The sequence below is a fragment of the Suncus etruscus genome, chromosome 3, assembly GCF_024139225.1.
Source record: "Suncus etruscus isolate mSunEtr1 chromosome 3, mSunEtr1.pri.cur, whole genome shotgun sequence".
NCBI lineage: Eukaryota > Metazoa > Chordata > Mammalia > Eulipotyphla > Soricidae > Suncus > Suncus etruscus.
This window is the reverse complement of record NC_064850.1, coordinates 106,109,381-106,135,651: the sequence shown is the minus strand read 5'-3', so window position 1 is coordinate 106,135,651 and position 26,271 is coordinate 106,109,381. Positions and strand designations below refer to the sequence as shown.

Here is a 26,271-nt window from a genome sequence, read left to right as displayed (position 1 = left end):
AATATATAAAATTCAAATCAACAAAGTCATTTAATATCTACTCAATGACAACCCCTCTTCTCTATTTTGAAGTCCTATTACAGAAAATAAAACAAAACAGAACAGTAATTCCAGAGTTTCTTGGAACTTTTGTTTATGGAGAAATAAAGACTCTATAATACCAGAGAGTAATTAACAAAAGATGTTACTAAAAAATAAAATTAGCTAAGACTACTGACTGTGAGTCTGGAGGTAGGAAATGGTTAGAGAAAACCTTGCTAAGTGGAAATCAAAGGGATGATTAAGACAGTCACGCATATCTAAGTAAAGAATATTCCAGACAGAAAAAGAGCAAGTGGAAAGACTCTGAAGCCAAAATATATTCAGTATGTTTGAAGAGCAGCAAAGAGAAAATGTGACAAGTATTTTAGAAGATGATTTTAAGAGGAATAAAAATGAGATCATATAAAACCTGGGAGTGATTGGTAAGAAACTAGATTTTCATTAAGGCTGAGATAGGAAGTTATTATATGGTTTTCAATTGAGGGGTGACATGATTTATTCAAACTTTAATAGAATAGTCAAATATATTTTTAAAATTCTGAAATTTGTAATGTGGCTATACTGTAGAAACTTGAAAGAGAAAAGGAATTCAGGAACTAAAGAAGCTTAGAGGAAAGGTAGTAGGAGTAGAATGTAAAAGTTTCAAGGTAGTTTAATACCAGATGCACTTGAAGAAAAGACAAAAATGTTTCTGCTATGTAGCTGAGTTATAATATTTGTTGTTTTTCCTTTCTGTTTTCTAGGAGATCACACCCAGCAGTCTGGCTCTTGGCTCAAGTACTCTTGGCGGTGCTGGGGGTGGGGGAGTGGGGCTTATGGGGTAAAGATATCAGACCAGGTCAGTTGAATGCAAGGAAAATTCCTTAATTCTCATTTTCTCTTTGCCTAAGATAATTTTATGGAAAGAAACTTGCTTTGCCAAATGAAGGTAAAAAAAGAATTTAGACTTTAGAAAATAAGTTCAGGGGAGGAGCAATAGCACAATGATTAGGGCTTTTACTTGCCTTGGCTGCCTTGGGTTAGAGCCCTCGCATCCCATATGGTACCCCAAAACTATAAGGAGTGATTTCTGAGTGAAAAGCTAGAAGTAACACCAGAGGTGTTACTACCACTGGGTGTGGCCCCAAAATAAACCAAAAAAAAAAAGAAAGAAAAATAGAGAAAGAAGAAAATAAGGTCAAAGGAATAGTAGAAATAATAGAAATCTAAGTGAAGAAATAGACACTTTGATTAGCTGCATTTTATATTCTGTTCAATAAAGGTACCTGAAGCTTAAAGAAAGATCTAGGCTAAAGACAGGCAACTAAGTAATATTTAAAGCCATGACTTAGATAAAATCACTACAAAAATACTATTTATGAACAGGAAACAAGAGGCCTGAGTATAGCAGAAAGGTGTTTCTTTTGCATGCAGACCTGGTTTGATTCTAGAACCCCAAAGGTTTCTGGGCCTGCAAGAAGTAAGGTGAAACATCATTGTTGGATTTTTCAGTTGAGGGGTGACACAATATTTTTTATTATTAAAATATAGGTTACAAAAAGACCATGCTATTGGGATTCTTCACAGGGAATCATTTTTACATTAATGGTTGATTGTGAAGAAATAAAAATAGAGGATATACAGTGAATATATATAATTAAATTAATATCATTCCAAATGTATCTTTGTAATTCTCTTCTATAACCATATAATCATTAATTCCCTTTTACTTAAGATGCTACCTATACTTTTCACCTGGTGAAACATATCTTCTTATAGACCAGATGTATTGTGTGCATTTTGATATATATTTTTAATATAATTTTTATTTTGATCATAGTGGCTTACATATTGTTGACAATAATATTTTAGGTACATATTTACACAAAATCAGGGGGGAGTCCCATCACCAAGTTGTCCTCCCTACACCTCCGTTTTTGTCTTACCTCCCATTTCCTCTTCCCACACCCCCAGGGCGGCTAGAATATGTGGTCCCCTCTGTATCTAACCTACTACTTAGTAGGCTTGCACCTGTTTGGTCTTGATGCCTCCCTTATTTCCCCCTCTAACTGGAGGCAGGACTAGCTAGTTCAAGTTGCATGGTTTTGCCTGAAAAAGAGAAAATAAATAAACTGGGATAAGAGTCTAATACCCCGAAAATGGGCAGAATCCTTCTAGAGGCTCTCATCATCGATTTGGGAGATGAAGGAGAAAAAGAAGGTGAAACACTCCACCAGTACCAAAAGAAGTGTCAAATATCCAGTGAGGACTCCGGCTATATCGTTAAGCACCACAAAAAACAAACAAAGAACAAAACAAAACAAACAAAAAACAAACAAAAACAAACAAACAAAAAAACACGCCATGGTCTTGAAATAAGAAACATGCATAGCACATAACGAAAGAAAAGAAAGGAAGAGAAAAAAATAAGTATAATTGGGGACAACAATTTCACTAATTTACACCCAGAGAAATCGACCAAAATAGATAGGTAAATAACAATAATAATAACAATAATAAATGAAGGTGAAATATATATATAAAATAACCAAGTTTTTGTGCTTTTTGTATTTTTGTTTTTTCCCTCCTGCCCTGGCACAGTAAATATTGGGGTCATTCGAAAAGGAATTCACTTGGCCTAAGAAATATGGGATTTCTCCGTCCTTGGAGTATACTGTCATGGGATCAATCCTAGACTTTGCTCAGGATCATTTACTCTCCCGGTGGTGTTTTTGTGGTGTGTGGAAGACTTCTGCTCTGTCTAGGGTGATATAATCAGAGCTCTGTGTTTAGAGGTCTCAGTATCTGCGCAGATCCTGAGGTGGGACTTATGATGAAGTCAGTCTTTGTGGTTCTAGAGGTTCTGTTACCTCAGTGTCATTTTAATCCATCTTCTGTGGTTGGTGATCTTGGTCTTTGCACTGAACCTAGGATGGCGCCTAGGATAGCGTCTTTCTTTGTGCTTCCAGAAGCCCCGTTCCGTTACAATTGTCTCTGCCGGGCCTTTGGGACTGGGGATCATGATTATTGTGCAGGTCATAGTTCAAACCCTAAACTAGGGCTTTTTTATTGGTCCCAAGATGTATACAGTCTGGTCGTGGTTCTAGCAGCCAGTCATCTGTAAATCGCGATCTTGGCTTTTGGACCTACCAAAGGGTGCCAAGTCTTCTGGTTTGATATATTTTTTAATATGAAGTCCTTGAGCAATATAGTTACTTTTTATTTATTTATTTATTTTTTTGTTTTTTGGGCCACACCCATTTGATGTTCAGGGGTTACTCCTCACTAAGCGCTCAGAAATTGCCCCTGGCTTGGGGGACCATATGGGACGCCGCAAACCATAGTCCTTCCTTGGCTAGCGCTTGCAAGGCAGACACCTTACCTCTAGCGCCACCTCTCCGGCCCTATAGTTACTTTTTTAAAAAGCATTCTTATTTCAGGGCCGGAGTAGTGGCACAAATGTAAGGAATCTCCCTGTTTTGCGCGCTAGCCTAGGATGGACCGAGGTTCGATCTCCCAGAGTGCCCTATGGTCCCTCAAGCCAGGGCGATTTCTGAGTGCATAGCCAGGAGTAACTCCTGAGCGCCATTGGGTATGACAAAAGAAAGGGAAAAAAGGAAGGAAGAAAGGAAGGAAGGAAGGAAGGAAGGAAGGAAGGAATGAAGGAAGGTAGGAAGGGAGGGAGGGAGGGAGGGAGGGAGGGAGGGAGGGAGGGAGGGAGGGAGGGAGGGAGGGAGGGAGGGAGGGAGGGAGGGAGGGAGGAGAACCAAAAATCTCATTAAACAGGAAAATTAAATGTTAATTAGCTATTAATTTGCACAAATATATTTTACATTGTTAAGTAATAAAGTTCTTTTTTCCTTCAGATAGACAGCTAACTTCATGATACTGTACATAGCATTAAGATAAAAAACAATGTATTCAGTGCTATATTTGTTTTAAATGTTACAATGGTTTTGCCTTCTAGGTCTTTTTCCTTTGGAAACGAGTCCAAGTGGCTCTTTATAACTTAAAGGATGCAGATCCCTGCCCTAGGCACTGTTCGGGGTGATCCCTAAGAGCAGAATAAGGATTAATTGCTGAGAACCTCTAGGTTTAGCTCTGTATGCCAAAAAATAAACTTATTTTTCTGATTGGTCTGTTAGACCAATCTGTTATAATAACAGCAACCTCTCAACATTCAATTTGACTTATTAGTAAGAGCTCTTTTTCCTTTTGTATCAATCGTTGAGCATCACATAAGTACAGTGAAGGAAACAGTGTATGTTGACCAGAAACAAGCATAAAAGAATAATCCCTGCATTCTATGCTTTGTGCAACAATAATTTATATTATCACTATCCACAGGACACATGAAATGATCTGCCAATAGCAGCTTTTATGATAGATGACTGTACCACTTGACATCAATGTGACATATGTATGTACTCATTGCAATTATTGAGCCATAATAGGAGAGTCACATAGACAGAAGACAGATAGATAGATAGATAGATAGATAGATAGATAGATAGATAGATAGATAGATAGGTAGATAGGTAGGTAGGTAGGTAGATAGATGATAGATAGATAGATAGATAGATAGATAGATAGATAGATAGATAGATGGATGGATAGATAGATAGATAGAAGGATATTCAATATATAGAAGTTAAAATAGTCTTATAAATTAAGGGGAAACAATGAAGCAAGCTTGTTATTTTCAAAATGTGCATAAAACTAATAAAAGCTTAATATGTTCCAAAACATTGTTTTAGCATAATTCAAATCAGATATATTGATATACTTCTTCTATCTGCAAATTGATTTTGGACTGTAAATTTAGATACAAGTGAGATGAGTTACATTTTTATTCTTCTGTCAAATACAAGTATGGTAAATTAATTTTTCATTTTTTTACTTTATTTAAAAAAGCATCAGAAAAGTGTTAACATAGTTCACCATAATATATTTATTTCAAGATAAGTGACAACAAGGGTATTTTAAAAAGAATAGAAAAAATAAAAAATAGAAAAATGAGGGGCTGGAGAGATAGCATGGAGGTAAGACATTTGCCTTGCATGCAATAGGACAGTGGTTCGAATTCCGGCATCCCATATGGTCCCCTGAGCCTGCCAGGAGCGATTTCTGAGTGTAAAAGCCAGGAGTAACCCCTGAGCACTGTTAGGTGTGACCCAAAAACAAACAAACAAACAAACAAATAAAAACAAGACAGTTTTAAAAGAAAAATAAAAGTACAATATCAAACACATTTGTGAATATTATTGTTATCTCCAATGAAGTCATTAATATAATGGCAGAAGGTTTGGCAAACTCTATTGTTAGCTGTTCATTCTATTAAACTGAATATAACAGCACCAAACAAATGAAGTTGTCCAGAAATTCAAAATTCTTTTACTGATACTGTGTTTTTTAGGGGCTTGATCTCAGCTGCCAGCATCCTGGAAGAAGGAGGATGCAAGGGGAAGATAGCTCCTGCTCCGAAAAGCTCTGGTGATATCAGTGCAAATAAGAGCATACCTGAAGTTTGTTCAGATTAGTGAGCCTGAAGAGAATAATAGAGGGGTGCTGAGGCAGACCACAGAAAAAACAGTGTCCTGGGTGATGAAGACAGCAAGCATAGCTTTGGCAGGGTGGAGGCTTGGCCTGCCCTCTCTACTAAGATGGTCAGCTTTCTGCTCTGTGGACAGTGTATCCCTGATTTTTTACAGCCTGGTTTACATCTCTTTTGAGAAAAGAGTCATTTTATGAAGCTGTCCCTGTGTGAAGATGGCAACTGATGGGTTACTTCTTTCAACACCATCATAGTATGTGTATGTATATCTACCTTTATTTTTGTCTAAATGTTGCACAGAAACAATATAGATATATATTACTATATACTTATATAGTGTATACACTTATATACCCTTAAATCAAAACATTTAATCGTGTTATTTATAGCTTGCTCAAAAGTTTTTCTTCAACACATTTCATTATAGCACATTTGATAGTAAATTATAAGCAAACCACTTGAAAATGAGGTGTTTTCTCTTGTTACTTATGTAGGATGGCTTGGCTTTGTCTTTCAGGTTTTCTCAGTTTTTTTATGGATTTGTTCAAAAGAGCCAAATAGAATACCTGTTTATTGTCCTGTTGGCAATAATTTTCCATCAAGCTTGGTATTGTCCCCTATGGATTCAAGCTCAAAATATCCTTTTTTTTCTTAAAGTGGTAAAAAAAAATCTAGCTGGAAAACGCAAAAAATAAGTAGTGAGTACAAAGTGAAAACTCCCAGTTCACATGCAGATTACATAAGTAATCTCATACTCACTGCATGAAGGAAAGAGCAAAAAGTACAATTAAGTAAAAACACATCTGAAAAGTTTTTCTATAAAAAATGAGGTTTAAAATACAATAGTTAAAAGCTTTGTCAAACACAATGCACTGATTCTAATAAATATAAAGAGATAGTGTAAGATGTTTGTAGTCCTTAAAAATGTAAAGATCAAAACTTGTTTATACGATTTTATTGGGACACGTTAAATGAAAGCCCAAGTTTTCCAACTTATTTTAATCTGTGTAAATACAAAGAAATGAAAAACTTTAGAAATGTCTCTAGTCATTCCAGACATTTTTCACTGATAAAAAAAATCAAAGAGGACAACTTCCAAGTTTGTAAAAATTGGCTGAGGCCCTGTAACTGGCAATTGTCTACAGATTTTTCTCTCCCTCCACCCCAACTTGTAGGTCTGTTTTTTGAGTAGGCAATACTTTGAAGTCTATGGGAGTTCTCTATGCAGAAGAAATTGTGTCTGGTAAAATTGAGCTTTCTTTTGCTTCCCTTCCACATTTTTAAATGTTCAATGTTGACCTAACATATAATGTCTGCAACTTTTGTCTTTTTGATATTATGAAATTTTACTTAGGGTTGTTTAATTCAGAAAAAACTGTTAACATGTATGTTTTTACAAAATTAATGATTCAACTAACAATAACATATATGATGCATTAAAATATCTATTATAGAGCTAGATTGATAGAATAGCAGGTAAAACTGGCTGTGTATGTTGCCAACCTGTTTAGTGCTTAGGCACTGCATATGGTGCCCCTCGACCCACCAGGAATGAATCCTGAGCTAAGAGATAGGAGTAATCCCTGATCACTGCCAGGGATGGCCCCAAAACAAAAGCCAAAATTAAAAATAGTGATTCTAGGGGTCGGGGAGGTAGCACAACAATAGGGCATTTACCTTGCATTTTGCTGACCCAGGATGGACCTGGGTTCAATCCCCAGCGTCCATATGGTTCCCCAAGCCAGGAGTAACCCCTGAGGTCAACGAGGGTGGCCCAAAAACAAAAACAAAAAATAAAAATAGAGATTCTAGGGGCCGGAGAGACAGCACAGCAGTCGGGCATTTGCCGTGCATGCCACTGACCCAGGATGGACCTGCGACCGATCCCCTGGTGTCCCATATGGTAACCAAGCCAGGAGCTATTTCTGAGAGCCTAGCCAGGAGTAATCCCTGAGGTCATCAGGGGTGGCCCAAAAAAGAAAAAAAAAAAAGTGAATCTATAAATACCGTAAACCCAGTTGCAAGGTATATTCTGTGTAAATAAATTACATTTTAAAGGAATAATACTAATTAGTTAATAAATTGTCTCTTTCTCTTTCTAACTCTTAACTCATCTTCACCATTTTGTTCTGAGTATCTCTCTCAGTTAATAGACTTAGTTATTATACTCCCTCTTAGTTATTAGACTAAAGAACCAGATATTTTGGCCTCAAACTTTCCTCATTAGTGTCTATTTTAAAATGTAATTTCTTTTGAGAGCTTTAGAGAAACCTGTCTATATTTGTGAATTATGTGAAAATAAAAAAAAATATGCTTCTCAGCACTCTCCAAACAAGTGGAAGCAGAGATAAGCAAATGGGACTATATTAAGCTGAGAAGCTTTTGCACCTCAAAGGAAATAGTGACAAAGATACAAAGGCCAACCACAGAATGGGAGAAACTATTCACTCAATATCCATCAGATAAGGGGCTAATATCCAAGATATACAAGATACTGACTGAACATAACAGAGAAAAAGAAACGAACAGACAATTTCTCAAATAAGAAATACAAATAGCCAAAAGGCACATAAAAATGCTCCACATCACTGATCATCAGGGTGGTGCAAATCAAAACAACAATGAGGTTTCATCTCACACCACAGAAACTGGCACACAACACAAAGTATAAGAACAATTAGTTATGGCAGGGATGTAGAGAGAAAAGAACTCTCATTCACTGCTGGTGGGAATGCTGTCTAGTTTAGCCCCAATGGAAAACAATATGGAGATCCCTCAAAAAACTGGAAATTGAACTCCCATATGACCTAGCTATACCACTCCTAGGGATAGTCCTTAGGAACACAAAAATACAATACAAAAATGCCTTCCTCGCACCTATATTTATTGCAGCACTATTTAAAATAGCCATACTCTGGAAACAATCACAATGCTTTTCAACAGATGAAGGCTAAAGAAACTGTTGTAGATATACACATGGAATATTATACAGCCATCAGGAGAAATGAAGTCATAAAATTCTCCTATACATGGATGTACATAAAATCTATTATGCCGAATGAAATAAGTCAGAGGTATAGAAATAGGCACCGAATAATCTCACTCATCTATAGGTTTTAAGACAAACAAAGGACAGTATTGTAATAATGCCCAGAGACAATTAGAGATGAGGGCTGGAAGGACCTGCTCTCAATGTGAAGCTCACCATAAAAAGTGGTGTTTATAATTAGAGAGATGACTACATTATCATGACAACATTAATGAGTGAGAGAAGTAGAATGCCTGCCTCGAATACAGGCAATGAATCCTGAGCACAGATTCAAAAGTAAATTCTGAACACCATAATATATGACCAAACAATGAAGGAAGGGAAAAAACAACTTGTCTTTTTTGCCTTCAGTTCAAACCTAATACCTTTAGTTACTATTTCTATTTCTTTCTCCTACCTATGCTCCTTCTTGATTTCTTTTTTTAAAATAAAATTTTTATTTAAATTTAAATAAAATTTTTATTTAAGCACCATGCTGTTATTAAAATAGAACACCCATCTTCACCAGTTCAACCCTCACCAGTTCAACCTTCACCAGTTCAACCAATTCCCACTACCAATGCTCTCTATCTCCCTCCTCCCTCACCCCCGTCTATATTTGAAATGGGCACACTAATTCTCTCACTCATTACTGTTGTCATGATAGTTGTTATTGTAGTTATTTCTCTAACTGCACTCACTACTTTTTTTCATAAGCTTCATATCATGTTAGGTTCTTTCAGCCCTCATCTCTATTGTCTCTGGGTATAATTATAATAATGTCTTTTATTCTTCTTTAAACCCATAGTTAAGTGAAACTATTCTGTGTATATCTCTCTCCCTGACTTATTTCATCAGCATAATAGTTTCTATGTCCATCCATGTATAGGAAAATTTCATGGCTTCATCTCTTCTGACGGCTGCATAATATTCCATTGTGTATATGTACCACAGTTTCTTTAGCCATTCATTTGTTATCGAGCATCTGGATTGTTTCCAGATTCCTACTATTGTAAATTGTGCTCCAATGAATATAGATGTACAGAAGGCTTTCTTGTATTGTGCTTTTGTGTTTCAGGGAATGTCCCTAGGAGTGGTAGAGCTGGGTCACAGGGGAGCTAAATGTCCAGTTTGTTGAAGAATCTCCATATTGTTTTTCAAAAACTCTGGACTAGCCAACATTCCCACCAGCAGAGAATGAGTTTCTTTCTCTCCATATTTTTGCTAGCACTTATTGTTCTTGTTGTTTGTGATGTGTACCAGTCTCTGTGTTATGAGATGATACCTCGTTGTTTTGATTTGCATCTCTGATTATTTTTTCATGTGGAGTATTTTTTCATGTGTTTTTCTGCCATTTGTATTTCTTCTGTGAGGAAGTGTCTGTTCATTTCTTCTTCCTATTTTTATGGGGTTAGATAATTTTTTTTTGTTAATTTCTGTCAGTACCTTGTATATCTAGGATATAAGCCCCTTATCTGATGGGTATTGGGTGAATAGTTTCTCCCATTCTGTGAGTGTCCTTTGTATCCTCGTCACTATTTCCTTTGAGGTATAGAAGCTTCTCAGTTAAACATAGTCCCATTTGTTTATCTCTGCTTCCATATTTTGGACAGTGCTGTTTCCTCTTTGAAGGTGCCTTTAGTCTCAATGTCATGGAGTGTTTTACCTACATGTTCTTCAATGTACCTTATGGTTTGGGGTTTGTGATCTAGGTCTCCTTTTATGATTTCTAAGGAAAACCAACTATCATATCTTTCCATTTTAATTTCTCCTGTTGTGATATATGTAACCAGATAATTATTCTAAAAATTCCAACTTTTATCTGCTAACTCATACAAGGTATAAACGTCATTAAATGTAGTACCCTGGAGCTATGGATTTTAGTTTTTGTCTGGCAAATGGTTCTCCTTTGTTTGATTCTCAGCACTAGATAATGTCCCTTGAGCATTCCCAGGAGTATTATCTAAGCACAGAGCCATGACTAAGTCCTAATCACTGCTTGGTATAGCCCAATATCATCACATTAACAACAAAAATAACAATATCAAAACAATAAAAGTATCACATAGACCATTTCTACCCTACTTTAAACACTTTAATAATAGAACTTACTGGTTTTGACCTCATTGCATTATTAACATCAAATATAATACCTTATTTTTTATATTCTAAATAGTTTCGAATGCATTTATTGAATGCTCTTTATGTAAGAAAGAGGATGTGAAACTATAACTTCTGTAGAATAAAGTGACATTTTTAGCACTTCATGTTTCATTATGAACCTTATTGTATTGTTTGAGTTACAGTGTTCTTGACTTGCTTCTGAAATATAAATAAATAAAATGAAAACAAGACACTCATTTTTATCTATACTTATTTTCCTTTAAAAATTAAATTATTTGAGCCAGAGAGATAGCACAGCGGCATTTGCTTTGCAAGCAGTCGACCCAGGACCAAGGTGATTGGTTCAAATCCCGGAGTCCCATATCCCCAGCCTGCCAGAAGTTATTTCTGAGCAGATAGCCAGAAGCAATCCCTAAGCACCACCAGGTGTGGCCCAAAAATAAAAAAAAAAATTGAATTATTCTCTGCTTCAATCTTCGTTGCAATTCGTAAGAGCCTACTCCCTCCAAATCCAACCTCAGTACCTAGATTGCTTTTCAGCTATACTTGATCCTTTCTTATAGTCTTGCATATCAGCCCAAGTCTAATTGTCTGTTCCAGTACTATTTTTATGAATTTCACAGCTACTGATCCTATGTATAATGTTGGAACACTCTGACTATCCAAAATGCAAATTTTAATTTTTTTCTTGTTATTAAAATTTATCAGAAAAGTCATACTTTGTTCATTTTGGGGTGACTTGGGATATGCACCAAAAGGTACTTAGAGCTTACTTTTAGATCTGTACTCAGGGATCACTCCTATATGGCTCAGGGAAACAAAAGGGGTTCTGAGTATCAAATCCCAATAGACAAAGCAAGTGTATCAACTGCTGTACTATATCTCCAACCCAATGCACAGTCTTTAGGCAATTTGAGTGTTCAGGTTCTTCAAAAAAGCCTAGTTTTGACCCTGCTAACCACATTGTCCTAATCACAACAGCAACAGTACTGCCAAAACCCTAAAAGGACTGCCAAGACCCCAACAGGCCACAAAGGCAAATACTCACAAATAAGAACTTCATGTCCAGTTTCTTTGTTCACAAATAAGGACTCCATGTTCAGTTACTTTGTTCCCTCCAGCTCCTCTGGAAGAATGTTTTGCATTATGTAGAAATAACTTAATTAAAGAGGTCAATGCACATTTTGCTGTAACAATGTGATGGAACTCAAAGTTCTACTAGGATTTCTTCACTCACTAGTGTCAAAAGTAACACTCTCTAGTTTTCTAAGCAAGTTTATAATTATTTTCTAATTCAGCTATTTCCTAATTTGGGGGACTGTATTTTCTTTCAAGTCTCATTCCCAAGTTTATATAAAAATAAAATTTTTCATCACCATATGTGTTTTTCAAAAGTTAACGTTTCACTGCATCATGTGACTGGCATTGGCTCATCTCAGTTTCTTGATTCTGAGGTTGACTTTGCCCTGTGGTCCCCAAATCAAAAGAGATGCTCTCATCACTTGGTTGAGGTGGCCATTTGCCAGAAGGCATCTCTGCAGTTGTGTTGGGAAACAGTCAGAGAGAATGAGCATCACAGCCAATGGAGAGGGAATATAATATCACAAAGTATTTCAAAAATGCTTTGGAAGATTTTTCTACAAAATGTGAAGAACATCTTTGAATTGGACAGAAGCAAAAGGCAGAAGAAAACCATAACTTTTCATTTTAGTGACCTAAGAGAGTTGTTCCTCTTGAAGTATCATGTCTACCAAATAAGAATTCATTCCCAGCAAGTGTATTGACCCCACATCTTTAGAATAAGGAAAAATTCTTTATAAGCAAAATATACTACTACACAGTTATCATCAAATCCTTTTGAAATCCTGAAGCACCTTCCCTTCTTGTCATAATTCTAATGGTTATAATTGAATCTTGTTTCACTTTCTGTCATAAAGTCTAAAATACAATTCATGAAAAATGATTTTTTAAAGTTTTATGTTGGAACGTAATCACATAATTCCTGAATCTTTTTTCTTTGCTTCCTAAAACACACACACACACACACACACACACACACACAGTACTTTTAATTCTTCTAACACATCAAAAGAAAACCAGTGTATATGTCTTCCTTCTGCTTGGAAGCTTCTGCCTAGTAGCTCTCTAATTCACCTGAAGAATTCAGCCATTACTCAGAGTGCCCATCCAGCACCCAGCTCAATTGGAAACACAGGTACTCATCTCAACAGTGAGATTATGTTGTTTACATTTTAGCTAGTGAAGGATACAATAAATAAGTGACATTAAGCATGTGAGGTGGCAATAATATCTGTGTGCAGCAGTAATGAAGAGCAAGAGGAACTGAAGAAAATGGTGCTTCTCTTATATAGTGTCTTTGTCAAAGGATAGCTTTTAGGGTCAAGGAGAAAAGGGTTAATGCTTTTGCTTCCATATAGCTTACCCAATTCATAGGGTCTCCCAAGTGCCAGTCTCTCAGAAAGCAGAGCCAGGAATTATTAACTTTGGCCACATTTAGTTATGGATCCAGCACAATAAACAAATTTTTTAAATTGGTATTAGAGAGCACTTCTAAAGAGAACCAGGTGTCTCTCTTGGGGAAGAGCATTGTATATCAAGAAATCATCCATCAAAAAGAGTCCAGAAGATAGCTTGCATAGCATATTTGAGGATTAACAAGCAGACCAGAATGACTTGAATAAAGAACAAAGAAAAAAACAGTAGGATAGTGCTCAGAAAAGTACTCACCAGTTGGTTGATAGAAAGACCTTATGGAAAGAATATTATAAATGCTTCTATTTGATGGCTGAGAAACATGGCACTCAATTGAACTAAAGTGTATCAGAAACTGATGCCACCTTTCACAAGTGTTGCTTGAGCTGCTGAGTTGAAAATACTCTGCAGGTGGGGAGGAGTAAAATAGGGAATGAATTTAACGCCTGTGCATTAAATAGACTGCTTACTTGGAATGCAAGACAGCGTGGAATGTTTTGACCAGGTTATTTAGGCTTATAGGTGCTTTGAAAGAGAATCTTAGCAAGATTCATATAGAGACTGGATGCACTTACCAATTTAATTGGGTGAGATTCTGAGGAAACTGAAATCATGAGTTAAAAATGCACTTCTAGTGTGCACTCCCTTTTCCTTATAAAAACATTGTGTCTTTACATTTATTATGCCTATACCTGTTTTATCTTCTCTTGTCACTCTTACTCCTAAAGTAATGGTTTTTGTATAATCTATGTCATATAAATACTCAAGGAAATGATGAGGTGAGTAAAAATTGGTAATTTACCACGCATTTACTTAGACTTGTAAATGCCCTCTTTTAACATGTTAACCTGAAAACTCCTACTCATCTATGAAAGATAATTCAAACATCACATCTGAAATATTTTTATTCCACTTTTCTAATCATAATTACTCTCTTTTTGTATACTGTCAGGTTGAACTTGTTACCATTCATTAAAATTTACTTTTGTATAGTTCGACAAAATTTTGGTTAGACAGGCTCTGAGAGGATATCTACTAGTGAAGAGGATGAGTGATGTCATACACTCTCCCAAAACACACAGACTATTGCTATGTCCAAAAATGCCTGGATACGTAATTTTTCAAAATCTGATAGCAGAATATTGAAGATTTATACTATTTTATTCACTATGTGAAGTTTTGTTTGTTTGGTTGGTTTTAATTTGTTTGTTTTTGGGCCACACCCGGTGATGCTCAGGGGTTACTCCTTGCTATGCTCTCAGAAATCGCTCCTGTCTTGGAGAACCATGTGGGATACTGGGGATGGAACCGTGGTCTGTCCTGGATTAACCATGTGCAAGGAACACCCTACCGCTGTGCTATCACTCCGGCCCCTATGTGGAGTTCTTGTCTAAATTAACCTATTTCACTTACTATATTTTGTTTTGGGGGCACACCAGTGACGTTCAGGGACATTCAGTGACTCCTGGCTATGTGCTCCGAAATTATATGGGGACAATATGGGACACTGGGAATTGAACTCAGGTCTGTCCCGGATCAGGTGCATGCAAGGCAAACACCCCACTGCTGCTCTTTGGCTCTGGCCCCTTAAACAACTTTTATTTTTATTTGGCAAATGAGAACTTAAAATAAGGTATTTGTCCTTAGTTACATATATAATAAATATTATAGTCAGACTTAAATCTTAAGTATAGAGATGATCATAAAACATTCTCTGTGCACATCTGTATTTATAGATTGAGATGAGACCTTCTATAGCACCACATAACAATTGCAGATCAAACTGAAGATAAATCAAGTGTTCCTCAGAAGAAGAACTCAGACCACAAATATGAAACCCAAATTAGAAAAGAGGCATTTTATTATCCAAGAGATGATATAAGGGCCTTGTATTCACTTAACATTATTTCTTTCTTTTTTTTTTTTTTTTTTTTTTTTTTGGTTTTTGGGCCACACCCGGTGACGCTCAGGGGTTACTCCTGGCTATGCGCTCAGAAGTCGCTCCTGGCTTGGGGGACCATATGGGACGCCGGGGGATCGAACCGCGGTCCGTCTCCTAGGCTAGCGCAGGTAAGGCAGGCACCTTACCTCGAGCGCCACCGCCCGGCCCCTTAACATTATTTCTAAACTATGAGCTAATCCTAAAGAGACCTGAAACTACTGCACTACATTTATATTCACATTTACCTATTTGTATTTTGATTCTTATTACCCTGAAGAAAATTTTTCATCATTTTAGTTCTGTGACTGGTTCTCAATGAGTTTTGTTTAATTTAATGAAATGTGTTCATTTAAATCTTCCTTTACTTTGGAAGAGTCAACACACCTAAAAAATCAAAAGGCTAACATATATGTCATTCTTGCAGAGGAAATGTACATACACTCTTGGTGTTTTATACCAGGACTAGTATAAAATAAAAAGTCATATATGGAGACAGAACAATAGCACAGTGGTAAATCATTTGCCTTGCACATGGCCAACACCGGACAGACCCCAGTTTGAACACCAGGGTCCCATATAGTCCCCTTAGTCTGCTAGGAACTGTTTCTGAGCACAGAGCCAGGAGTAACCCCTCTGCATTACCGGACACTTATAACCTTCCACAGTTAAGTAAGGAGGATGTAGCATATCTACACACCCCCATCATTACTGAGGAAATTGAAACTGTAATCAAACATCTGCCCAAAAAGAAAAGCCCAGGCCCAGATGGATTTCCTAATAAATTTTTTCAAATCTTTTAAGAGGAGCTACTACCAATTCTAGCCAGGCTCTTCCATTAAATTGAAAAAACAGGAATACTCCCAAACAGCTTTTATAAGTCAAAATCACCTTAATACCAAAACCAAAAAGACATGCTGCCAAAAAAGAAAATGACAGACCAATATCCCTGATAATTGCTGATGCAAAGATCTTCAACGAAATCCTGGCAAATAGGATCCAATGCATCATCAAGAAGATCATCCACTATGACCAAGTAGGTTTCATCCCAGGAATGCAAGGATGGTTTAACATCCAAAAATCTATCAACATCATACACAACATCAACAACAAGTAAAATAAAAATCACATGATCATGTCAATAGATGCAGAGATAGCATTTGATAAGGTCCAACACCCATTCTTGATCAAAACTCTCAGCAAGATGGGAATGGAAGGAACTTTTCTCAATCTAGTTGAAGCCATCTACCACAAGCCAATGGCAAATATTATCCTCAATGGAGAAAATCTAAAAGCCTTTCCTCTAAGTTCTGGTACAAGACAAGGCTGTCTGCTCTCACCACTGCTCTTCAACATAGTACTGGAAGTTCTTGCTATAGTGATCAGGCAAGAAAAAGATATCAAGGGAATCCATATAGGAAAGGAAGAAGTCAAGCTCTCATTGTTTGCAGATGACATGATACTCTACTTAGAAAACCCTAAAGACTCTACCAAAAAGCTTCTAGAAACAATACACTCATATAGCAAGTTAGCAGGCTACAAAATTAACATACAGAAATCAATGACCTTTTTATACACCAATAATGATAGGGAAGAGAAGGAAGTCAAGAAGGCAATTCCATTCACATTAGTGCCACACAAACTCAAATATCTTGGGGTCAACTTGACCAAAGACGTGAAGGACCTATACAAAGAAAACTATAAAGCCCTGCCCCAAGAAATAAGAGAGGATACACAGAAATGGAAAGACTTCCATGAATTGGCAGGATTAACATCATTAAAATGGCAATACTCCCCAAAGCATTATACAGATTTAATGCGATCCCCTTAGAAATACCTATGACATTCTTCAAAGAAGTGGATCAAACACTTATGAAGTTCATCTGGAACAATAAACACCCTCGAATAGCTAAAGCACTCCTAGGGAAAAGGAAAATGGGAGTCATTACTTTCCCCCAACTTTAAACTGTACTATAAAGCAATAGTTATTGAAACAGCATGGTATTGGAATAAAGACAGACCCTCAGATCAGTGGTATAGGCTTGAGTTCTCAGATATTGTTCCCCAGACATACAATTACCTAATTTTTCACAAAGGAGCAAGAAATCCTAAGTGGAGCAGGGAAAACCTCTTCAACAAGTGGTTCTGGAAGAACTGGTTAGCCACTTTCAGAAATTCAAATATAGACCCCCAGTTAACATCATGTATGAAGGTAAAATTCAAATGGATTAAAGACCTTGATATCAGACTGGATACCATAAGGTATATAGAACAACAAGTCGGTAAAACACTCCATGACATTGAGACTAAAGGCATCTTCAAGGAGGAAACTGCACTTTCCAAACAAGTGGAAGCAGAGATCAACAGATGGGAATACATTAAGCTGAGAAGCTTCTGGGCCTCAAAAGAAATAGTGTCCAGGATACAAGAGTCACCCACAGAGTGGGAGAAACTATTCACCAAACACCCATCAGATAAGGAGCTAATATCCAAAATATACAGGACACTGACAAAATTTTACAAAAAAAAATCTAATCCCATCAAAAAATGGGGAGAAGAAATGAACAGACACTTTGATAAAAAAGAAATACAAATGGCCAAAAGGCACATGAAAAAATGCTCCTCATCACTAATCATCAGGGAGATGCAAATCAAAACAATGATGAGATACCATCTCACACCACAGAGATTGGCACACATCACAAAGAATGAGAATAAACAGTGCTGGCTGGGATGTGAAGAGAAAGGAACTCTTATCCACTGCTTTTGGGAATGCCATCTAGTCCAACCTCTATGGAAAGAGACATGAAGATTCCTCCAAAATTTGGAAACTGATCTCCCTTTCAACCCAGCTATTCCACTTCTAGGGCTATACCCTAAGAACACAAGACTACAACACAAAAACCCCTTCCTCACATCTATATTTATTGCAGCACTATTCACAATAGCCAGGCTGTGGAAACAACCAAGATGCCCTTCAACAGACGAATGGCTAAAGAAACTGTGGTGCATATACTCAATGGAATAATATGCAGCCATAAGGAGAGATGAAGTCATGAAATTTTCCTATACATGGATATACATGGAATCTATCATGCTGAGTGAAATAAGTCAGAGGGAGAGAGAGATGCAGAATAGTCTCACTCATGTATGGGTTTTAAGAAAAATAAAAGTCATTTTTGCAACAATCCTCAGAGACAATGAGAGGAGGGCTGCAACTTCCAGCTTACTTCATGAAGCTCACCATAAAAAGTGGTGAGTGCAGTTATAGAAATAACTACACTGAGAACTACCATAATCATGTGAATAAATGAGAGAACTGGAAAGCCTGTCTGGAGTACAAGAGGGGGTGGGATGGGATGGAGGGAGATTTGGCACATTGGTGGTGGGAATGTTGCACTGGTGAAGGGGGTGTTCTTTACATGACTGAAACCTAATCACAATCATATATGTAATCAAGATGTTTAAATAAAGGGAAAAAAGCAATACTGCATACAAGCTATATAAATTATATTATTTTTGCCTACCAAGAGGCAGGCTTAGGAGTGGGAATTTGGGGACAGTGGTGAAGGGAATTTTACACTGGTGGTGGAAGGAATCAGTATTGAAACATGGAATGGCAGAATCAACTGTAGTATAAGTTACTATGTAAACCAGGATTGTTAAATAAAGAATTTAAAAAAAAATAGTTACTGTCTTGTCCTTAAATGTCTCATTCAAGTGTGGCATTACATTTGGATTTTACTGATACTCATGTTTTAGGTATGATAGTGGTCATCATCAATAAAAGTGACTTTAAGTCATTATCAAATATTTGGAAAGAATTCATCTAAATTTGATACATTATTAAAGATGAACCCAAATTTTTGAAAACCAAGAATAAAAATAGTAACCAGCAAGCATTCATTTCAGGTTTTGACATTAGAAAGAAGGGCCAAAATGTTTTATAACCAAGAATGAAACTAGAAACTTGTAAAAAAGAAATACTGAAAAATCACAATAATGAATTCAAACAACCAAATTAAATGTTAAAGAATGGATTTTTTTTTACTCAACAACAGAATTTCAAATTTGGGGAAATTCTTAGAATCAACATATTTTTTTCTTTTTTTGCAGCTTCTGTTCTCTCTACATGTATAAACAATCTAGTATCTCCTGTCCTCACCCTTTTCATATGTGTCTACTGAACTATTTCACCTGTTTTCTTTTGATAAATCAAACAGAATTTTCAAGATTCCAAATATTGTTTTTCTAGGACAATACCATGTACAATTAAATATAAATATTATTTCAATGTGCTACCATATCTATTAAGAATTCCTATGTTGTGTGTCTGGTCTGAGGATGATGCATTGAATGATGAATGTGTGCCCTCACCTAAACTCTAAAACATTTTTGGCCTTTACCTAGACTGTTAAGATCAATCAATCAGATCAATCAGACAGATGTATCTTCTAATTGAGCTATATTGGAAACAATCCTAAACATATTTTCTTGAGAGTAACAATGTCTTTTGTAGGTGATGTTACAGATTATGTGAATATAGCTTAACCTGTAATAAAGGCTTCCTGGAGAGAAAAAAAAATAAAAAAGGACAGAAAACACTTCTGAGAAATGTGTATGGGCTAGTGCCCCCTGAATTCAACTTGTCTCAACTCAGGAAGTTCAGAATAGCCACTTGGGCATGTTTGAACAACTCATTGAACCAAAGCTCTTTGAGGCCAATTAATCCCAATCCACTCCTACCTCAGCTCAAAGACATGTCAAGTCAAGGTTACCACTACATTTGATTATTTTACACTCGCTGCCCCCACATATCAGCAGCTTTGATTTTGGGAGGTTTTGTTTATTTTATTTTTTATTTTATTATTGATTAAAAAAGTATAAAATATAAGTATTATTTTTTATTTAAACATTATGGTTACAAGGTTGTTAATAATCAAGTTTTGTTCCACAGATAAACTTGTTCATGATTGAGTTACAGTAATACAGTGTACAACCTTCACCAATGTATATTTCCAGCCGCTAATGTCTCCAGTTTCCCTCTCACTTTCCCTGATGCCCTTCCCCCCCCCCACCTTTCACTGCCTGCTTCTGAGGCATGCATTTTATTTCTCTCTCTCTCTCTCTCTCTCTCTCTCTCTCTCTCTCTCTCTCTCTCTCTCTCTCTCTCTCTCTTGACACTGAGTTTTGCACTATTAATAAAGGAGCCCATGCATGTCCCTTTTATAGTATATTCCTCTACTCTAACGGCACTCTCCACTCTTTATGACAAGCTTCCAACTATGAGCTGGTTTCTTTTATGTTTGTTTTTATTTTAGGGCCACCCTCAGTGATGCTTAGGGTTTATTTTTGGCTCTGCACTAGGTTATTTGTCCTGGCAATGTGTGGGGAACTTTTAGGGATGCTAGGCTGAACCAGGTGAGCCGCATGTAAGGTAAGAACCCTACCAACTGTACGATTGCCGCAGCTCACTCATCAGTCGCTTTGAAGCCTGCGGATCAATCAGAATCGCATGGAAGAACCTGTTAAAAGTAGATTCCTAGTGGCCAACAACAAAGCCCACAAATCAAACAGCTTTGGATGATAGTAAGAGATCAACAGTTTTAGCAAGTACTCCCTCTTATTTTGAGACAGATGATATTTAAAATTTACTGACCAATTTCGTATACCATAAAGTGTTTATCAGGTTTACATTATTATGCCTATTAAAGTCAGAAATCAATAGTGACACTATCAAGAAAGATATAGCAGTAGAAATTTTACTTTTAAGCTACTAGAAAGAAATGCAGAGTTAACTTTTGAGATAACTCTGCTCTTAATCACACCACATCAACATATATAATGGCGATAGCATGTGTGCTAGTATTTAATTCTAATTATGTAATTACCACTTATATTCATTACCAATAGGTAAATGTTTTAAAGAACATTAATTCACAAATTTAACTCTGAGGTATTATTACAATATAACATAAGTCAAATATAAAATAGATAATAAAAATATATTTGTAAAAGGTAAAAAATATTCTCTAAAATACTAAGACATAACAGATAAAATGATTTGTTCTTTTCCTTTTATGATAACATGGCCTCAGTTTCATTCTCTTTGATTAAAACAAGGTAGCTTCTTCAAAGCTTATGTTCTGTTCTCATATTTTATCTAAGTTATGAGGTCAAGAGATAAACAGTAAGACAAAGAGAAATGGCTCCAATCTTAGATGCATGTCAAATCTCCCAAGAACCTCCAGAATTTACGGAGACTCCAGGATAGCCTTTGTGATCTTTTTGTGTGAAATCCAGTATTGTGCCAGCCTCCTGGGGTCTAAAGTGCGCCTTTCTTAAAAGACCTCAAGATTTATTCCTTCAGCTTTGAATGAGTGAAAATGTGTTTTGTTGAAACTTCCCAAGAAGTAACTGCATTTACTATGGAATCTTGTATTGTTTATGGGCCTGATGAAAGCATTTGGCACTTAATGATTCCCAGACTATTCTAGCTTTTTAAAAGAGGAAAGGAAAAAATGGCAGAAGTTGTATGTTTTGAGTGCTAAAAATAAAAATATGTGATATTTAAACATCTTTCAAAGAAATTAATATAATAATTGCTTTTGATCTTACCCAAAATGTTGAATGACACATGACTTGCTCAAATAAGCACATTGAAACACAGGAGAAAGGAAGAACAAGATGGTCACCTGGCCTTCTGAAACTTAAGTCTGTTGCTATTCGCTCTGGTTTAATTATCTTCCACTCCCTCACAGTTAGTTTTCCCACAAATACTAATACTCCCTGTGCAATTTTAACCTTTGCTTCAGACATCTCATTTATCAACACTGAAAGAAGTATTGTCCATAGTGCACAGGAGCAAATGGTATATCTGGAATGGTTTCATGTGTTTTAATAGAACTTATAATAATGTTAGCTGAACAAACCTGGGAAAAAATAATACGAATAATTATCATTTTAAAATTCACTCTATGTAGGTACTAATTTAAAATTGGCATTAGACACACTGGAAGAAACAACAAAACTTTTAGACTGAAAATTATGGTGGTTGCCAAAGAAAAGGAAAGATTGAGTAAAGGGATGTATGGTGTTGATATAGCACTAGAATTTTGGTGAGATGGGAGTGGTGGCATTTGCACACAAATCAAAATGAGCTCCACAATATTATAATACAAATATGTCAAAAATAGTAATATGCCTCAACTAGTTTAAAGTCAAAAGAAAATTTTTTGATTTTTTTAACTGAGAATTCCTAGTGGTTATACTATTTGAATACACAAATGAGTCTAGATTACAGAATGAGGTCATTAGGAATGTCTCTCTCCCAATTATCATATATATGTGTGTAAATATATATATATTCAAGAAGAACAAAAATGAGTCAGAAATTACAGTTCTATATGTTAATTAATATATGAAATATATGACATCAATGAAGGTAAAATGTTCATTCTGTCCAAATAAGCATATTATTTTGTTCTAAAGAAGACTGTATTCTCTCATTTTGCATTCTATTGTCATGCTGAACAGTTATAATAGTCAGTGAGATGGAAATAAATAAGAAAGCATCACTTGCTAACTTCTCTGGTAAAGAAGAAAGTGTGATTTTTAACCCACCATTAAAGTGAGTGGCACATTCACAGAAGGAAAAGAAGGACCACTTCATGGTATTGCCCTTAGGAACAGAATTCACCACTGTCTATATTTTTTCTTTGCTTAAGAATCCTTAACCTTTAAAATACTCTCTAAGTGGTGTTGCTGATAATGTATATTTAAATAGTGGGGGAAGCATCATTTTACAAATTAAATCTTTGTAATTCATCCAGAGGATGCTTCATCATAATTTCTTTGAAATTTATGTCTAAAAAGACAATTTTGCCACAAATGCATCTTTCTGAAACTATATATTTATGAGACTCTTTCCAAGAGACACTTGAGTGATGTTATGAGAAGTCATGAACCAAAATACATGCATACTTCTAAAACTGGAATCTACACAAAAATTTAATGAGAAGTTGACTTCCAATTGCTTTCTGACACATTACTTTTAAACAAAAATGTCTTCAGTAAGTGTAGTCTCTCTCATTACTTTTGAAGTAACCAATTAAAAGAAAAAGAAACAGAGTACATATTTTTCCATTAAACATATTTCTTCCACATGAATCCCAATTCACCAAGTGAAATTTTATCTTTATTTTCTTTTTTATAAACTAGATAGAACTTTGGAATTGTGTTATACATACTACACTCCAGCCCTTTGAACCTAACACAGTTTATATTGTATTTATTTATTTGGATATGTGTCTTCTCTTCATAGATAATGGATTTATAACAAGGGATCATATATTTCATAAATATGATAATGTCTTGTCAAATCTTTAATGACTGAATACTTTTTAATATAATTTTTATTTTGATCATAGTGGCTTACATACTGTTGACAATAATATTTTAGATACACATCAACTTAATATCAGGGGGATTCCCATCACTGAATTATCCTCCCTACACCTCCGTTGCCATCCTTCCTCCCATACCTTCCTCCATCATCCCCTGGGCTTCTAGAATACATGGTCCCCTCTGAGCCTAGTTTACTACTTAGTGGTCCTACACCTGTTTTGGTCTTGGTACCTCCCTTGTTTCCTCCTCTAACTGGGAGGTGGTACTAGATAGTTCCAGTTATGTGGTTTTGTTTGAAGAAGAGAAAATTGATAAACTGGGCTAAAAATCAAATACGTCGAAAATGGGCAGAGTCCTTCTAGAGGCTCTCATCATCGGTTTGAGAGGCAAAGGGGAAAAAGAAGGTGAAACACCTCAACAGTACAAAAAGAAGTGTCAAATAAAATATCCAGTGAGCACTCCAACAATAAAGATAAGCACCACATAAAAGCCATGGTCTTGAGATAAAAAAACATGGCAGAGCACCTAAGGAAAAAGAAAAGAAGAAAATAGGTAAATAAATATAAATGGAGACAACAACTTCAATAACCAAACCAAAACGAAGAAATTGACAAACCCTAAATTGATATAAAAAGAAAAAAATTGTTTTGTGCATTTTTCCCCTCCTGCTCAGCCAAAGTAAATATTGGGGTCATTCAAAAAGGAATTTCCTTCGCCTAAGAGGTACAGGGTTTCTCCACCCTTGGAGTATATTGTTATGGGATTAACTATAGACTCCATTCAGGTTCATTTACTCTCCCCTTGGTGCTTTCGTGGTGTTTGGAAGACTTCTGCTTCATCCTGGGTGATAAAATCGGATCTCTGTATCTAGAGATCTCGGTATCTGCACAGGTCAAGAGGTGGAACTTGTGATGAAGCCTTTCTTCGTGGTTCTAGAAGTTCTGTTCCCTCAGTGTCATTTTAATCCGTCTTCTGTGGTTGGTGGTCTTGGTCTTTGCGCTGATCTTAGAATGGAGCCTATGATAGCGTCTTTCGTTGTGTTTCCAGAAGACCCATTCCATTACAATTGTCTCAGATGGATCTTTGGAACTGGAGCTCATGGTTGTTGTACAGGTTGTAGCTCAAACCCTAACTAGGGCTTTTTTATTGGTCCCAGGATACATACAGTCTGGTCATGGTTCTATCAGCCAGTCATCTGTAAATCGCGATCTTGGCTTTGGACTGACCAAAAGGTGACAAGTTTTCTGATTTTGTCTTATGGTCAGCTGGAGGAGCAGGATAATCTGCTCTTAGGTCAAGTTGTTCCCATTTTCCTCGTTGTCAGGATATCATATTAGAGCTGGCACCTGTTGGTCTCGGAACAGTATTGAGGATGTCCAGGATGGGATTTGTTTCCTGTAGCTGTCATGAAGAACTGTGTCATTTTTATGTCTGGGATCCAAGGTTCAAAGCTGTATGGATGGTGTCTAATCACCTGGGGTCTGTTGGGAATGACTGAATACTTTTAACATAAAAATTTGTAATCTGGGTCGGAGAGATAGCATAGAGATAGTGCATTTGCCTTGCATGCAGAAGAACGATGGTTCGAATTCTGACATCCCATATGTTCCCTGAGCCTGCCAGGAGCGATTTCTGAGCGTAAAGCCAAGAATAACCCCTGAGTGCTCCTGGGAGTGACCCAAAAACCAAAACCCCCCAAAAATTGTAATCTATTTAGAATCTGTATTATTAAACTTAGAACTACACCTTCATCAATATGCTCACTAAGCAAATATGCTAAACAATTTCAACTGGAATATAAAGAAATTAAGCTAGAAAGAATGTACTAACATGAAATACTAAGTGGTACTAATTACTGTTTGGTAAGATGATATATTCAAAACACTTCAATAAGTTAGAGTACTATATTTGAAACTGGGATTGATACAGAATCCAAGAATCCAAAAACTCTGTTCTGAAAAATTGTCCATTTGTCATTTCAAACACTAATATTTTGGGAATATCAAAGCAGTATTAAGAAATGCCCATTACAGGGGCTGGAGAGACAGCATGGAGGTAAGGCATTTGCCTTTCATGCAGAAGGTCATTGGTTCGAGTACCAGCATCCCATTTGGTCCCCCGAGTCTGCCAGGAGCGATTTCTGAGTATAGAGCCAGGAGTAACCCCTAAGCACTGCTGGGTGTGACCCAAAAACAAAAAAAAAGAAAGAAAGAAAGAAAGAAAGAAAGAAAGAAAGAAAGAAAGAAAGAAAGAAAGAAAGAAAGAAAGAAAGAAAGAAAGAAAGAAAGAAAGAACGAAGAAAGAAGGAAAGAAAAAAGAAAGAAAAAAAAAGAAAGAAAGAAAGAAAGAAAGAAGAAAGAAAGAAAGAAAGAAAGAAAGAAAGAAAGAAAGAAAGAAAGAAAGAAAGAAAGAAAGAAAGAAAGAAAGAAAGAAAGAAAGAAAGAAAGAAAGAAAGAAAGAAAGAAATAAAGAAAAGAAATGCCCATTACAATAAACTCACAGTATTAGCTTTTCTTTCTATGTCTCCCTTCTTCTCAATGTTCACACACATACTTGTATATGCAAAAGTAAATCTCTACTTATAGCAATCATACCACATGAAGTATAAGATGCAATTTCTTGAGTGCCTTTTAATGAAACTTGAATTTGGATTCACATAGGTTCCACACTTTGAAAAGTTTAGCTGTGATGTTCTTTAGTATTCCA

At 36.2% G+C, this 26,271-nt stretch overlaps 1 long non-coding RNA gene across 1 annotated transcript in view; it reads left to right on the top strand.

Annotated features, from left to right (window-relative positions):
* LOC126003447 (uncharacterized) overlaps positions 1-24,079 on the top strand; it is a 160,481-nt gene extending 136,402 nt beyond the window's left edge. Inside the window, exon 2 of the long non-coding RNA XR_007493789.1 lies at positions 23,835-24,079. This is a non-coding gene — a long non-coding RNA (uncharacterized LOC126003447). The remainder of the gene's footprint in view (positions 1-23,834) is intronic.
* The last annotated feature ends 2,192 nt before the right edge of the window (positions 24,080-26,271 follow it).